The sequence below is a fragment of the Coturnix japonica genome, chromosome 4, assembly GCF_054131305.1.
Source record: "Coturnix japonica strain WE chromosome 4, WE-NBRP24, whole genome shotgun sequence".
NCBI lineage: Eukaryota > Metazoa > Chordata > Aves > Galliformes > Phasianidae > Coturnix > Coturnix japonica.
The window spans coordinates 47,454,668-47,468,885 of NC_140666.1; positions in this window are offsets into that span (position 1 = coordinate 47,454,668).

Below are 14,218 nucleotides of genomic sequence, written 5' to 3' on the forward strand. Positions count from 1 at the left end.
TTTTAATTCACTGAATGGTGCTATTTCTTTTTTGCAAGAGGAGACTTTTCATAGTTTTACCGGGACATAAGAAATATGCTTCTAGTAATTTATTTATTTCTGGACTCACTTCATCAGTAACTACAAGTAACCTTTTAAAGTAACCTTCAAAAAAAAAAAAAAATCACAGTGTAATTCCACTTTTAGGTAGTAGCCAGCGGCTTCCAAAGTGAAGCATCACAAATCTTTGGAATTCAGTTATGTAGCTGTCAGATACAAAGGAAAAGGGAAGGACTGAAATCATGCCCAAGCTGCACCTGCCTTACCAACTCAGTGAAGAGAATCAGAGTCCACATTTTTGGTTAATTATGAAAAATAAATAAATAAGAAAAAATGTATTGTTTGAAAAAGAACGTACTCCTGTAATTGTTAAAGATGTTATGATTGAACACTCATTTTAGGGCTATTATTTCCTTCATTACTAAGCTCTGTTGGAGTGAATCTGGTTATCTTTGCATTTTTATACATTAGGTATAACATAAAGAAAAATGCATCAGATTTGCTTTAGGTGGATGTTAAGAAAAGAAAAATAAATGTCTGTTTTTGTTTTTGTTTATTTCTTCCAACTTTCTGACAAGTTGTGTGACTTCCCACCTGTGAATATTGAAATAAGGCAAGGAAAAAAGTTCTTTATTCACTTGTCATGAAAAACTGAGTGTATGTGTTCAAATCAAAAGTGGCCAACAGTAAGTTCAATGCAAGGTTCATAATCTAGTAATTTTAGAAATTTAGACTCACCTTTGTGTGGGTCTAATCTTGTGCCACCGTATTTTCATTGAAAATGATATAGTTACATGATATAAAGTTAGGGAATGGTTAGGTATTTAGTTGGTCAGTGAATGTGGGACCAGAAGTAGAACTTCATCTCTCAGGTCTTCATTTACTTCCTCTTATTTGTATTCTCTAATGTGAAGAATACAAAATTGATATGATTGTATTTGCGCTGTAAATCAAACTAATGATTAAGAGCTTAGATTGATTGAACAAACAAACAAACAAAACAACAAAAAAAAAACCCACAACACAAACACAACAGTGACAAGAAAAGTGAACAAAAATGCGCCAAAGATGTAAAAAAGCTAAAGAAGATTCTCATTTTCTTAGCACTTCAAGGAGTAAAACAAGGATTTTGTTATTGAATATCACAAACTGTTAAACTGAAAATTGTAATGGAAGGGTCAGAACACCACAGTGTAATGTGGCATGGTTTCATTGGTATGAATGTCTATGTCTGAAGACTGTCTTTGAGGGAATATCAGACCCTGTGTGGAAGGAGTATAGCAAAGTGAGTTGGTGTTCATTTCTTTCAGCTTACATGCCTCCTCAGATGAGAAAGGGTTAAGCATGAATTAGGGATGCATGTGAAAATATATGGGTGAAGTAGGAAAAAAAAATTCTATTCCAGCTTGAGTCACTCCATCTGTTCCCTTAATTCAGTGGCAGACCTTGACTGGACCCTGGGATCTGCTAGTCTCACACTTCACACAACTTCTCTCTGTAAATTAAGTTGTTGGCCTGTGTTGCCAAGGGTTTAGGAAGGTGAGTGATGACCTTGGTTTGAGTATGTTTGTATAGAAACATGTCACTGTGGGATGATGTCTTTCCTCCAGGGACATAGGGCCCAATACTAACCATTTGTTAAGAAAATACCAAAGCTAAACATATCCAGTGTATGAAAGGATCCTACGCCCTTGCCAAGTGTAACTTTCACTCATCTTTGAAACATCAACGTGCACTGTATTTTAAAGGTTATTTTTAGCACTTGTCTTTTAAACTGTTTCCCATCTGATGTTAACATCTTGCAACTTTAAAACTAATATGAGTTATTTTTATTATTGAAATGGGAAATCTCTTTAATATATTGTAGTATAGCAATATGTTTAATATGTGCTTTAAAAAGGAGATCTAAAATAGTATTTATGCTCAAGAATGAGGACATCTAATTCCAGAGAAGCCACATCATGCTTTCAAGTTTGATGTTTCTTTATATAGCAAAGATTAAAAATAAAATTTTAAGGAGATTATAGTTCTCCTTCCTTTTTTTTTTTTTTTTTCTTTTGGTTGTTGTTGTTTTTTCCTTTTTTCATCTTCCTCACAGTACTTTTGATGCATAGAAACATAGCAGTTCTCTTGGTTTCTGAGTTATAGAGTATGTGTGTTGATGTCTGGAGAATTCCTTGAGTGAGAAACAATCTGAGAAATCTTATTTTTAAATGGCAGAGGTTGTCTTGCTGTATTGTACGTGAAACTGGATGAGTTGATCTTGTTATCCCATGCTGATTCTGTTAGAACAGTAGCTTTCCTTAACTCATAATGTCAGCAAGAAAACAAGGAAATATAAATTTGGATTAGATTTTTTTTTTTTTTCAAATCAGGTAGTCTTAAAACTGAGCCCTCAAGTGTGTATTTAGATACCTAATTTTAGGCATCCTGAACTGTTGGCCTTGTTTAATATTTCTATACAAGATTGATTAATGTACAGTCAGGATGTTTTTCCATTCAGGCAGCCTATAAATGTTACCTTTCTAAAGTTCATTCCATACTTACTTGGTGTATCTTCTAATAATTTATCTTCCTTCCCCACACTCTTTAAATATTTCAGCCTATTTTAGGTTATGAAACAGTTGTGAAAACGCTGATTTGGCTTTAGAGCTTTTCCAAAGTATGAGACATGGCTAGTGTGGGGGACAGAACCTTGTTTAAACAGGAGAGAATGAAATCTTAGCACAGTTAGAGTCAATGGGAGCTCTGCCACTTGCTTCCACGCAGCCCTGATTTTACCCAGCAAACCACCTTTGCTCTCAGGTGATGTAAATCAAGCAAGACTGCAGCAAAGACTGTCAAAGCACAAAATATGAAACAGCTATTGGAAAGGAAATCAGACTGAAAACTGTTAGAAGTACTGTCATGAGCTGGTTGAAGTAAAGTACCTATATTAGAGGAGAGTGCATTTTAAGGTTTTCTATAAAACTGCAAAACTTTCTCTAAAGCTGTGTTTCAGGAAAGACTGTCTACTTCCATGTGGAACCATTCCCAATAGATGCATCACTGAAAGTAAACAATAAGAATACTGTCTGTTGTTCTTCATTTCTTCCACAGAGAAGGGCTACCAAAGTTACATAAAACTGATCACAAGTCATTTCAAAATGTCTCCTTTCTTCCATATGTAAACAATCTTTTTGTCATACTTGAAGTCTAGAAAATTCCCAAATCCTGCTCACTCTACCGTAAACACAAACATAGCAACACGTTTCCGTTGTTCCTTTCGTGCAAATGCATCCTTAAAGTTCTCCTATTCAAAGGATTCTCATAGGAATGACTTAATGTAAAGAATGCACTCAATCTCTTTAGCTGAAAATAGGCTCTACTATTTACAGTAAGCTTTCTTTTCTTTTTTGTGGGGGGGGAAGGGGGAAGCTGTTATTACATTATTTTGAATGTAGGTCAAAGCAGAAAAAAAGGGAATTGAAGAGAAGAGCAGGAACTAAAGTTCATTTCACCCAAGAAAAAACATATCTTTTAGTAAGGCCAGGCCTGAAGAGAAGAAAAATATGATTGGACAGTCATGTGGAGAAATATTGAAAGTGCTTTCTGGGTGAGAAAACACTTCAAATTTAATAAATTAATAAACTGTTAAATAAACAGAATAAAATGTCAAGTGCATTTTGTTTTATTCTGAACATAAAGAAGAGAATAACAAGCCCTTTTAACAGCGGCCAGGACAGCGTTCCCAAAATAACTTTAAGAGATGGAAAATGCTGTGTTGTAAGAGGGCCGCAGCTAGATATCCTTCAATATAATTTAAACAATCCACTGGGTATAAACCGCCAGTCTTCACCTCCTTCAGACATACAGCTCTGCTTCACAACAACTATCAGATTTGAATGGAAAGAAAGAAAAAAACAAACACCTTACAAGCCCTCACCCAATACCAAAGAAGTCTTAGAATTTGAGCTTTCTTAGGTATAATGGAAATGTTGAGTCACAACTTGAACCAGCAATTGAGCACCTGGTAGATTGGCAGGGCCAACCCAGGGGAGCTCAGGTATTTGCAATGTTCCTGAGTGACTGGAAGGGGTGGAGCCAGGATTCCCCCCTTCCCATACCTTGTTTAAGGATTGGCAGTGGAAACAAAAGTTGTTCTCTGGACATTTCTGTGTATGTGAGGCCTTCTGAAATTTAGTATCTGCTTTTTCTTGGTATCTTTTTTTTTTGTGTGTGTGTGTCTATGGCTACTTAATTTGAGCAAATTCACATTTCTTGTAGCCTGGGATTTTGCTGCTGTGCTGTCATTGTTGTGCTTTCCATTGTGTTGTAATGAGGAAGAGAAGTTACTTTATTGAGCTGGGTGAAATTTGGAGTGGTTTTAGAGATGCTCTAGAGATATGTACTAGGGCTAATTATCAGCCTGACTGTCTGTAATTGGTGGACTGTAAGGTATAAGAGCTGAGGAGCTGAGTTTAACAGCAAATGTTATAACCTGACTGAAAAGTAAAAACAAATTCTATTAAAGATGTGCCAGATGTGCCACCTACTTGACTGCTGTCCCTATCTGTAGAGGGAAGGTGGTACTTCATTTTTCATCGGTTCTATTGCTGTGCTAGTGAAGTGCTTCTGCATCATAGCTGGGGAACAGCTGTTCCTTCTGCTTTTCTACTTCTTGCTTTGTTGTTTACTGCTATCTTTTGCTGCCAGATCTGAGGAAGAATGAGATCCTCCTGGGGCAATTCTTGAGTGCAAAACAAAAACGATTCCTTGAATTTGTTCCCCTTTGCTACTATTTTTTCTGAGGTTCTGATACAGAATCATGAATGAAGTAGTAGGGTAGCAAGATCTCCAAATAAGAATTTTTGAAAGAGATAATAGTCTCACTACATTTCTCCCTCTGAGCTGTATTAGAGTATTCTGATCTATGTGAACCTGGCACAACTATAGCAGATTTTCAAGTGCACTTTCTTTACCTTAGTTTAAAAAAAGAACTCAAAGTTATGTTTCCTGTCATTGGGACCTGTTACAGTAGGCTCTAAGGTAAAGTTGCATGGGCTAACTAAAACTTGTTTGTACTTGACACTTTAAGTCAATTTAAAAGCCTGCTTAAAGACTTAAATCAGCTCTTGTCTTGAAGATCTTCTTGTGTGGCTTGTCATCTGCTTGTCAAATGTGCATATTAAGCTGATTAATGCAAAGCTGGGGAAAATGCTTTTTTTTTTTTTTTTTTGTATGTGTTTTCCTATTTTCTGCTTTTCTGTACTTTCTTCAGATAAGCAAGCAGTAAATCTTTTAAACCGAGTTTTTCTAATTATAAGTGGTGTTGTAGCCTTTGTGGATCATTTTTATCCTTGGTTAGTAGCAACAGCTATGGATGTTGGATATTTCCATACTAATAAGGTCTGAGAAAACAGAACTGAACAAAAGAACAATAGCAGGAGGAATATCTTTAAATGTCTTCTCTCTTTGTGCTTGTTAATGCTCATTGTGTCATAACACCCTGAATATTTCAGATTTTATTTAATCTTCTGTGTTGAAAAGGAAGTGAAGCGGCTTTTCTTTACATAAATTACAGAAAACTGTAAAAGGATACAGCAAATGAAAGTGTTTTGGTTTAAATCAATAGATCTGTAACACATGCAATTACATCACCTCTGCATTCTTCCTAGAATTAATTGCTCTACTGAAGTATGAGAAGTGGCACTGTGCTGCATGCAGACAAGAAAATAATGGCTCGAATTTTTAAACCATACTTTATCCAATAGTATTTTTAGTCACATTTTAAAAGGAAAGTCTGTAGATGTCAGTCAGTGTTCATGTGCGTGCCTGTGATTGTATTTCTTTTTTATGAAGAGTTTAATATTGCTTCTTGGTATTTCAAAGTTATAGGCAAAAATGTTAATGAGAAAGTTATATTTCCATGGCAAGTACCTAGTACAGTAAACAGAAAACAGGTCTAGCTTTCAAAATCCAGATTTGGACTCCATTCAGAAGTTCATAATTTATTCTCCTCTGCTTCCTTTTAGAAATAAAGTATGATGTTTTAGTGTGGTTGACTTCTTCATTTGTCACACTGTTTTACCAAGCTGAGAAGTTTGCATCTCTATTCGGAGGGACAGGTCCTGTAACAAGTGACAAGAACACTTCCTGGCAGGTTGTAAGAGTTGCTGGGTTTTTTGCAGACCACCTCTTCCACTTCTTCACCTGCTGGGCTATCTTGGCACACTGCACATTCAAGAACAATCCCCAGTGTTTTGGAGCAGGGAGAAGAGAAATGAACATATTTAGGCAAGGTGTTTCCAAACTGAAAGCCATCTGGTTGTACCAGAATTGCCCTGTACTGCAGCCAGCCCAATTTGCCCTGGTGCTGTTGGGGGAACATGTATCTCAATGTTCAGGACTCAAACTCCAAAGGTAACAGTGAGAAGGAACTCACTAAAGGTGGTGTTGTTCGAGCAAAAACAAAATTTGGAAACAACATGCAAGAAGAGTGTTAAGGAGATGAAGCTGAAAAATTTAGGAATTGATAGTGGGGACAACAAATTTATACATACATAAATTTATATTCATATAAATATAATATTTTAAATATTTGAGCAGTTCTACAGCCTTAAACCTCTTAGATTGCACATGTGTACTAGGTTTTAACTTTCACTTTTGCTAATCATAAACTGGGAAAACAAGTAGGGTGAAACTTGGAGTGGAGTGGTGACTTGCACATATACAGACAAGGAATTTACACAAGAAGTTGTTATTAATTAAGAATAATCCCTTAATTTGGGAGGTTTTTGGATATGTATCCTAAAGTCACTCCTCAAATTGGATTTTTACTCTTCTAAATGAGTCCCTGGTATTTTAGAGATGGTGGAAAAAGTGCATAGTGGACTCATAGCCAAGTCAAAAGCAGTTTGTTATAAGTCTTTTAGTGCTTCCCAAATGAAGACATAATTTTAACCATCTCACTTAAGCAGGGGTAGCAGACTGTTAAATGTATTGAGCGCAACAGAAATTATATCAGTATTTTCCAAGCGTTCTGAAATAATAGTTTGAAATAGTCTTCTACTGTGAGGTATATTAAATAAGGATGTTGGGAGAAAATAAGATAAACTGACTTAATACAGTGCTAGATCAGTTGTTCTTTATTAATCATACAGAAAAATTCCTTTCTTAATGATCAATAAGAAATTTTGTTCACTTCAGTGCTTTCTAAGTTTAGATTTATAGCTATTTAAATTGCGTTAATAGTGTGTGATAGTTTATTTGAGGGGTTTCTATTGCCACCTAGTGGCTGCCTCTCCTTCTTATGCTCTACTACAGGACTTTACCCCCTTATGGGGAAACAGAGTTTACTGGCAAGTGAAGGAATGATGTACAAGTAAATTCTTGAGACTTTCATAAAGAAGAAAGGTGAGACTTTAGGTGTCCTGATTACGTGGACTAAAAAGGAATATCTAGAGCAACAGAGATGCTCTCTGTCTCTTCTACATTAGGAAGTATGTGTTGCCCTTGACAAGGTATGTTGAGAAAAATTGTATGAAATATGACTTCTTCTGTTCTAGCTGATTTTAAATCAATAACAGTGATAACAGTGGACACAAAACAATCTGTTTTTTGTTTGTTTGTTTGTTTTTACACTTGCACAATTACAATTGAGAGCTGAAACAGGAATGAACATAGTGACCCAAAGTGAGACTCTGAGTCCCCTCTTGTTTGTCCAAGTACGAAGTCTGAATGTGCACTGAAGCCACTAGAGAAGCTCCTATCTGTGGTGGTAAGATGTGCTGTAAATACAGATAGAATCAAGCCCACAAACTTAAATAAACTGTAGGTTTCCTTTCTACTTGCACTCACATTGATAATATGGTACTCTAATACAGATTATACCATGTAACATGTGCACTTAGGAGCTCCTCTGTCAGAGTTTTATTTGCCCATGAAGCAGTTGTTCAAAATATCCTTCCTTTTTGATTCAGAACTTTCCTTCATGTAAATTGCTAATGTTTTCCGTGTAGGTTAAATATACCTTTTTCTTGAAAGTTCTATTACAATGGTGTATATACAAGATGGTAAGTATTAATTTTGCCTCCACAAGTTAACAGAAATGGTGTATTCTGAGTGATAACAACTTTTCCTTTTAAAGTTAACCTCACAGTTTTGTCTTGGCACATATTCAGCACTAGAAGACTTATCTTCTTGTGAAGGTTTCCTTAACACACATGGTCACTCAGTTTAAATGCATTTTCAAAATAAAGAGAAGACGGCAGAATGGAAACATAAGTGAAGGCACTGATATAGGCGATATCTTAACTGTGTGCATATAGAGTTAACTATCTCTTTCTTACTGGTATGCCTTTTCAGAGCCATAAGAACTGCTCATCTGAAGCAGACATCTGCAGCTGGAGGCTTTTCTGAATGCTTTTAGCGTCCAGTAAATTGACTGGGAAAAGGAGGACCTCTAGGAGATTACTGTGGAACTCCAGGGCATGCATCAATTTTCCCATTTGGTCAAAGACTTCCTGTGTAACCTTGACCAGTTCACTTGGGTTCAGATTTTCAAAGTTATGAAAGTAGTTTGCATTAAGACTGGGCAAATTATTAGTGTTCTTTTCTATCATTTCTTGAAGTGTTTCAAAATTCACCCTACCTATAGGATTTTGTAAGACAGTGAATTTTAAATCATATATATATATATTTACAACTTCTTTCTACAGGCATTTTTCAGTTGCAGATCCTGCCTTTGCTAGCACAAAAGCTATCACTGAAGCACACTGAACATGGTTTATCTATACCTATTCCAGACTGTTTGCTGTGGCTTTGACCCAGACAGATATAAACTTTCCCAGTGTGAGCATCAGAGCAGTGATGTTTAAGCTACAGAAGCCTAAGAAAGATTTCTGTTAGATCATAACATAGTAAACCTTGGCAACTAGTTGATGGGGTGAGAAGGTCATGGGGAAATGCTGGTCACTCAGATGCCTGAGATTGTAAATATCTTTCTGAAATGTTTTGGCATTTGTGTGGCTGCCATGAGTGAGGTTAAAAAAAAAAAGAGAGAGAGAGAGAGAGAGAATGAGAGGGGAAAAAACTGAAACAGTCTAGGCACAGAGAAGTGCTTCTATCTGCTCCCCAACAGGGCTGGTGTTTAATAATGGACTTTTCTGAGCATCTGGGTTGCCTAGGATATGGATGTTTCCTACAGTAGCACTATGGGATGAGCTGAGGTGAGGGCAGAAGCTCTGTATCCCTGCATAGTGAGTATGATAACTGTGCTCAGCAATGACTTAACAGCTTGGGATGCTTTAGACAATAGAAAAGATAAATTTAATCACAAAAACTTGATGCGTTATTGAAACTTCTCCACTATCTTCTGGAGAAATTAATTCAGTAGAAGAGCAGCTCTTGAGATACCTCTGTTACCAGTTGATAGTGTACATTTTATCTACTAGATATAAGCCATGGACAACACATTTATTGCTGTTCACTTAGGTTTTATACATCAACAAGTGCCCATGGCAATGTCCCTGGCCTGGATGTGTCTGCTCTTTATGGGGTATCCCCTACCTGAATGGGGTGTCAGGAGTGAGAGGAGGATGTGTTACCTGCCTGTCATCTCTCTCCACTACTGGAAGACCGGGCAAAATGTCATAAGGCTTCCACTTTGATGAGAGTTCCTGCAGTACAAGTGCAGTAACACATTACGTCTCTGATTTACTAAGTGGTACACTTTAAGTCAGTAGGCAAATATTTTACCTTCAGTGAGGCACAACATTTGTTTAAATCCTATTAAAGTATGTTGTGCTTAAGGACATACTGAAAGTTTTGTGCTGCTGAAAAGCAGACATGAAAAATAAAATCAAAGCAACTCAGTTATACCTGCTAATTTAACAAAGAGTAAACTTCTTGCTTTATGTATGTGGATTGCAGCAAGAGAATCTTATTGACCTTACATTCATACAAGGACGCTTTTGCAGTATCTATTAGAGGGACTGACAGCATTTCATTTCTTCACTATGATTCAGTGAGATTCTAGTTGTCTTCCTTCCCCAGAAGGCTTGCCCAGGTCACATACAGTTGTGTGTTTTTCCTCCTTACTGTGCTTTGGCCCAGTAAAAGTGTTTGCTGAGAGAGAGACATGACAGCGCTCTCTGAAGATGGTTTGCATTTGAAATAAATGTCCCAGGAGACTTGTTTTCCATGTAATTTAACATTCTGGGGGAAAAAAAACAACACAAAAACAAACTCTCAGGCTCTGAGTTGGGTGAAGATGGAAAGTCCAATCCATTTTCAAAGAAAATATTTTTAAGAATTCTTAATTTAAAAAAGCCAATACAATATCTATTTTTCCACTGTCTGACAATTCTGAAACTCCTTCTGGGAACAGTAATGCTGCTGAGGTGGGGGTAAAAATGCACCAGTTCTCTCAGGCCCCTTGGGAACTGTACTTCTTTACTCTCTGATGGCACACAGTTCATTTCCTGACCTCTGCAGAGACTGGGGGAAGGGGGGAAGAGTGGAGGGAAATTTAAAACAAAAAAAAAAAAAAGGGAAAAACAACCCCTTAATGCTAAGGAGCAAATGTGGAGTTCAACTTGAAATATAGGAAGACAGTTTTTCAAACGTTGTAGCTGTATTTAGCATCCGAGTTCATGAGATCCACATGTCCCATCTTCTTTTCCTACAAATCTCAGGGGGGTGGGGGGGGGAGAACATTTATTTTGATAGCCTGAAAGGAAAAAAATGTCTGTTCATCAATTTCCCCCTTTTTTAAGCGATAACCACTGACTCTACCCGTGTGTTATCTTTATCCTGAGGCAGCAAATTTATCATAATTTATTCTGGTATATTCTAAATTTACCATGTTGATTACCACTGTATAAACAACGTCTGGCATTTGCCTCAGCCAAAGAATTGAGGCTGGCGCTGATTTGGACTGGAGATCTGTGGAAGAGCTTCAATTTACTGAAGTGGCTGTAGTATCAGAACAAACACCAGAGATAGATAGCAAAGGATACGGTGGTTTTAAAAGAAAAAAAAAAAAAAAAGGATTCTTCTCTTGTGTAATGCTAATGAGTCACTTACTGAAATATATCTGTTTGGAAAGGGAAGTCCAAATGACACAAGGTTAAAAAGCATTAGAAAGTGTTCTGCAAGTACAGTGGGCTGGACTCTCTCATGGAGAAGCTGCTCTTAAGGCTTCTTAGGGATCAGTGGGTAAGGGTTAAGGAAATCTTTTCGTAATTACTCCATACAAATAGAAGCAGTAACATGAAAGCATCTTCATAAGCTTGGATTGAAACCAGTCCTAATATTAGAGACTAAAAAGGATTTAAACATCCACTCCTCAAAAAAATGTGAAGAGGGGTGCAATAACTGGAGATAAACTGTCTACAGGAAGTGAATTACTTGATGAGTTGGTCAAAGAATATATTTACCAAAATATACCTGAAACCCCCCACGAAACAGTGGAAGAAGTAAATTCTGTCTGTTCTCATAGGATCTCAAGGTGACTCCTTTCTTCACAGCTTAACAGTAACTCTAATTTACATGGGAAATTCTGAAATGAGCCTGAATTCATGAAGAAAACTTATATAAAGAGTTCATTATGTTATTTATATAAGCATACTCAGGGTTTCATTTCGTCTTTCCAGATGGATGATTCTTTATTATCTTGCGAATCTAGCTACTCCAGAACGCTGCCTTTTCTGTGTAAAGGCCATGGGTGAGTTCTAACTGAACTTAATGAGGCTACAAATGTCTGAATGACTTTCCTGGCCAGGATTCCCCTCTGTTCTTCCTTCTTTTAATTCTTCTATGGACCCTACCCAGGCAAAGTACAAAGTGTGTATATTAACTTTCTTAATCAAAATTCAAGAAACTACATTACTTAATTGCTTATTGTGCATTCCCAGACCAGTAATGCGTTTTCTATTGTAACAAAAAGGCACCAGCTTGTCAGTTCAGAGCTCTACCTTGCATGTTTGCTGACTAAAATGGAAAATTAGCTTATGTTATGTGTGGAGTTCACACTGTCTCAAACTGTGAACATATAAGAGCTTTTGGGCAAGAAGTGAGAACAAGTTTAGCAAATGCACTGCTGGAAACATATTGGAAAGTCTGTCTCTAACAGTCCATAGTTTTGTCTGGAATTTTTTATCTTTGTTCAATAGTGTTAAAGAAACACAGACATGAGTTTTGTTTCTGATTTTTCTGACTAAAGCTAAACAGATAGTTTCAAACTATTATCCTATAGGTTGGCACTTAATACAGATTCTCCTGTACTCCACTCTTCTTCCTGTACAGATGATGCTTAAATTCAATATAAAGATAGAATTCATTTCCAAATAGCAATGAAGGAAACAAAAAATATTTGAGATGTCAACAAATGCACTTTTAACATTTTCAAAGACAGTGAATCCTAAGGGATGTGAGGTTGTTAAATGCATCTTCTATAGAGGAGGTGCAGTCTAAGAAGCTTTTGAGTATTTTCACACAGGCCGCAACTTCCTAAAAGCCAATGTACAACTTCGGTTACCTGAATTGCATCTATGGCTTCTTAAACTCATGATATTAGTAGCTTTGAGGATCAAATTGGGATGAAATACCTTGCAGAAAATAACTGTTGGAATGTATCTTTTCATATATCAGTCTTCAGATCTGTCCCTTTAGCCCATTCAACGTTTTCATTAATGTTATAGCATAATAAGCAGCACAGTGTATCTTCCAAATAAAAGGAGCTTTGTAAATAAACAAACAAATTGGTGCAATTTTAGTATATCTCTTGTGGAAATTATTACATGAAAAGCAAATCAAAGCTCATCTGTTCAGCTCATGCTTAAATAAATATGGGAGTGTGTGTTAACCTCTGGGAACACCACCTCACTTATAACACTACATGCTTGAAAGTAAGCGCTCACCTACTATGATTTGCTGGCTTGGGATGTATTGTGGCTTTCTCCTTCAATCAAAACAAGATTGTTAATTTTCATGTTTGCTCTTAAAAGGTTTATATTCTGATATAGCAAACCTTTTATACTACAGTATTGTGAAATCTGTTTTGTGTGGCTTTTTTTCTTGTTCATATCAACTAGAGAACAAGGAAGTATGAAACAAGCTGGAATGGCATATTTTTTGCCCCCGAATTATGTGCAGGTGTGCTGAGAGAAAGCAACACACCCCTCTAATTGCAGGCAAAATCAGCTTCCCACCACTGCATGAGAGAGGTAGGAAGGAAAGAGGGATGTCAGGATGCAGCTCTGGCAGTGGGTGGCTCCTGACCATGCTGCAGCACAATTTAAGCATCTTCATGCACAGAACTGCAAAAGGCATTTGGGACAGCTGAAGACAGCCATAGGAGATGTTCATTAATCAGCCCTGTCAGCTTTCTGTGGCAGCCTTACCGCAGCCTGTGGAGCAACAGTGCTGAATATGCTTCATTTTCCTTCCTCTGCATTCATTTTCTTGACTGTTCAGGCAGTTTTCTTTGGAACACGGGTTTTTCCTACACTTTTCTAGTAAATAATTGTATAATCCATGTTGCTTCTAATGTATATATACGTATTTATACCATGAACTGATCTTTTGCCTGTGGATTGAAGCCTGAATTAAAATGAGGGCACATCTCTGTGAAGACAGGTTCTCTGTCATGCTGCAAAGTAATAGGAAGTGTTTTCTCTTAAAGTGACAACACGCTATATTCAGCAGATGTTGTAATATTTTACATTTGTTAAACCACATGCTGAGATTCTTTTCTCCTCTTCTATTCTTGAATCTTGAATGATGGTTTCTGTAAAGAATCCTTCTAGAAATTCAATTAGGTGCTATAAATAATTTCTTCATACAGTTTCAGATATTAGCTTCTTAGGATGCTAAATGCGCATTAATGAGAACTAATTTTGAAGTGATTTGAAATGCTAAATTTCTCTTAATGCCACAACAATGTTCTGGGACTTGAAAACAGACATTTGTTCCCACTTGATAAGTTCTGAGTAGTCCTTGCTTTGAATATTGCATTTGAAACAATGAGGAAAAAGTACAGTGCTACTTTCTGAACAGTTTGGAGGGCTTTTTGATTGCAGGACAGAGAACGAATCTCTGTTAATGTGTTCTTTAGAGCCCAGTGCTGTGAAATTGGATGAAGCACTTCTTGAGAATAACGGAAATCACAACTCACAAATCTGAACAAGGTTGATCT